We start from the raw sequence: 4,068 nt of genomic DNA, 5'->3' as shown, positions 1-4,068 counted from the left end.
CGCCCGCCCCACTTACTGCCAGATATGGCGGTAAAATAGGCAACAACCATGATCACTCTCTTCATTTTTCTAACATGGTGCTGAAAGTAACAGCTCAACACGCCTTGAAACCAGCGCGTGTCCAACCCTCTCTCCATTGTCGACTCCAGTTCGCACCACCAGTAGCCTAGCTGGTTTCAGCACCAGGCGAGTGGAAAGTCAAAACGTGTTCCCAGCTATGTGAAACACCCGTTCCTCAAAATTAATTGATCGGAGAAAAGTGGTGCGCTATATTAGTTGTTTTTAACAAACCTTGGCGCAGCTGGAGAAAGTCAGGCGGCGTCTCTCTCGGTCCCCGACCAACAAGTCTGTCTGTTATCCTCCGCAGTTTGGCGATGAGTAGTATCGCCCGCCCTCAGTCCCGACCACCCCTTCACTATTCACACTACCACTTCAAGCTTCTCCAAAAATAAAAATAAAATATCACAATTTACACAGTTCGCATTTTTGTATCTCCTAGAATTGTTTAAATCAACTGCATATAATCTGGATGTATAATTTTGTTTTAGTCATGGACACCAAATGGTTATTTCTGGTTATGGATATGACTTGTTGTGAAATAATGTTCATGGAATCAAAGCCTAAGGGTTAGCTTGCTTTAGAGATGGATAAAGATTGTTTACATTGTGTTGTTTTATCGTTATTTAGCATCCAATATGCTATTTGGCAGACTTCAGTAGAGAACCTATAGGRCTACAGAACAGGCAGACTTCAGTAGAGAACCTATAGGCCTACAGAACACATGGGGCAATAGACTACAGAGTGACAATGAAGAGGTATTAAGAGATACTCAATATAATTCATTATTGATTTCTATGACACATTCACGAGCAACATGTCATTTCAATGGGTCTCCGTGCATAGAGACATAAATTATATTGATGCCAAAGGGTAGGAGCGCTGATCAGATTGATGCCAAAGGGAAGGAGCACTGATCAGATTGAAAATCAGACATAAATGCAGTGTGTGTGTCATCAAGCCTCTGTTGTGTGGCTGCAGGCTGTGTGAGGCTGCAGGCTGTGTGAGGCTGCAGGGTGTGTGAGGCTGCAGGCTGTGTGAGGCTGCAGGGTGTGTGTGGCTGCAGGCTGTGTGAGGCTGCAGGGTGTGTGAGGCTGCAGGCTGTGTGAGGCTGCAGGGTGTGTGTGTAACCAAGGAATCCATTGTACGTCTGTCATTACAAAGCTCATACATCAAGCCCATAGCAGGTGTTCTGCTGAGGTAACACAACACTCACATTGAACAAGAGAGAACATCACAATCAAATCAAATTGTATTTGTCACATGCGTCGAATAGAACAGGTGTAGCAGTGAAATGCTTACTTTCAAGCCCTAACCAACAATACAGTTAAAAAATAAATAAAAATAAAAACCTTAAAAAAAGAAGAAAAATAATAATAAATAAGAGTAACAAATAATTAAAGAGCAGCAGTAAAATAATAACAATAGCGGGGCTATATACAGGGGGTACCGGTACAGAGTCAATGTGGAGGCTATATACAGGCCAGAGAGTACCGTACAGATCAATGTGGAGGCTATATACAGGGGGTACCGGTACAGAGTCAATGTGGAGGCTATATACAGGGGGTACCGGTACAGAGTCAATGTGCCTGGGGGCACCGGTTAGTCAAGGTAATTGAGGTAATGTGTTACATGTAGGTAGAGTATTAAAGATAGCGGGGAGATTAAACATATTAAACACACACACTAGCAACATGTGAGGTCTCCTATTTCACATGATGTGTTTGTTATCTCAGTCTGGAGGTCTCCTAATTTAACATGATTGTTGTATCTAGTCTGGGAGGAGGTCTCCTATTAACATGATGTGGTGTATAATTCAGTCTGGGAGGAGGTCTCCTATTTAACATGATGTGTTGTATATCAGTCTGGAGAGGTGCTTCCTATTTAACATTGATGTGGTGTATCTTCAGTCTGGAGGGAGTCTCCTATTTAACATGATGTTGGATTCAGCTGAGGAGTCTCTATTGTACATGATGTGTGTATTCAGTCTGGGAGGAGGTCTCCTATTTAACATGATGTGTTGTATCTCAGTCTGCGGAGAGGTCTCCTATTTAACATTATTGTTGTTGTGATCTCCAGTCTGGAGGAGGTTCTCTATTTAACATGATGTGTTGATACTCAGGTCTGGAGTGAGGAGTCTCTATTTAACATGATGTTTGTATAGTCATGTCTGGGAGGAGGTCTCCATATTTAACATTGATGTGGTGTATTCAGTCTGGGAAGGAGGTCTCCTATTTAACATGATGTGTTGTATCTCAGTCTGAAATGGAGCCAACAGAGTAAAGCTCCAGTGGAGAGATATGAACCTCATGACATCATGTCTCTGTAGACTAGAGGCTCGGTCAAATCATGTAGCTAAAGTAAATAATGGACCTAGAATAGAGGGGAATGAATAAGATCTACTACGGTGTTGTCGTAACCAGAGAACCAACCATCAACCGTATTCAGAGCTCAGAGACGAAGGGTTAAGGAATGGTAGTTCCCTTGGGATGATCTTTCTCTCACTCCTATAGASAAACATTGCCAGTAGAATGGCCTTACTGAAGAGCTCAGTGACTTTCAACGTGGCACCGTCATAGGATGCCACTTTTCCAACAAGTCCGTTTGTCAAAGGAGGAATAACGGTCTGGGGCTGTTTTTCATGGTTCAAGCCCCTTAGTTACAGTGAAGGGAAATCTTAACTAGACAACATACAATGACATTCTAGACGATTTTGTGCTTCCAATTTTGTGGCAATAGTTTTGGGAAGGCCCTTTCCTGTTTCAGCATGACAATGCCCCCGTTTCACAAAGCGAGGGCCAAACTGAAATGTTTTTTTTTTCCGAGATCGGTGTGGAAAAACTTGACTGGCCTGCCCTGACCTCAACCCCATTGAACACCTTTGGGATGAATTGGAACGCCGACTGCTAGCCAGGCCTAATCGCCCAACATCAGTGCCTTACCTCACTAATGCTCTTGTGGCTGAATGGAAACAAGTCTACTCAGCAATGCTCCAACATCTAATGGAAAGCCTTCCCAGAAGAGTGGAGGCTGTTATAGCAGCAAAGGGGGGACCAACTCCATATTAATGCCCATAATTTTGGAATGAGARGTTTGACGTGCAGGTGTCCACATACACTATGTGACCAAAAGTATCTGTTCACATAAAATCTAGAAATGTACTTGAATTAAATGAATTCCTTTATAGGGATATACTTTTACAACTTTTGGACATAATAATTTCATATAAGAATAAAGACAATGTTGACCAAAAGGGGATTTCAGCTGTTTACTATTGTACTCATAATGAATGACTTCTCAAAAGCCCTCTGGAGTTGCAGCTTAATTACCACTTTTTTCACCACTAGGCTACTTTTTCCTGTAATGAGTTAATTAATCCGTTTACTAAATACATCTTAAATCAATATGATATTAACATATTGTAATAAATAACGAATGTGCATTTCTAACTATAGCCTGACAGCTGAGGAGAAATTGCTACAGCAATGTAAGAGTCATTTTCAGCATATTTCCTCATCTTTGCCAAGTTATCCAAATATCTACTTGAGATTTATTCTAGCAGGACAGAATATTCTATTTCAGTAATATTTTAATGAATTGCACACAGAGCAAATTGAAATCCAAATGTTAATGGGTTTTAGTGCAGAAAGAGAGAGAGAGAGAGAGAGCGAGAGAGAGCGAGAGAGCAAACCATGGTAATTACTGAAACCGAAGAAGTAAAAATAGTTGCGGGCGTTTGCAGAGCCAGAGAAAAAGTTAATTCCTTCCCACTGAAGGCACTGGACTCATCTGAAATGGGACCCTTTTCCCATAGTGCTCTAGCCAAAAGTAGTGCACTCTATATAGAATAGGGTGCCATTTTGGATGCACACACAGTCACCGCGGGAGGGGAGAGGGGACAGTACAGTGGACTGCAGCAGATCTAAAGTGGAGGATGAGACTGCGTGCAGCTCAGACCCTCTGTTACATGTCACAGAATCTTGATGTAATTATATTAGTCCATCACAAATA

This window comes from Salvelinus sp. IW2-2015, linkage group LG6.2 (assembly GCF_002910315.2).
Source record: "Salvelinus sp. IW2-2015 linkage group LG6.2, ASM291031v2, whole genome shotgun sequence".
In the NCBI taxonomy this organism is placed as follows: Eukaryota; Metazoa; Chordata; class Actinopteri; order Salmoniformes; family Salmonidae; genus Salvelinus; species Salvelinus sp. IW2-2015.
The sequence above is the reverse complement of the archived record's forward strand: the minus strand, read 5'-3'. Positions refer to the sequence as shown.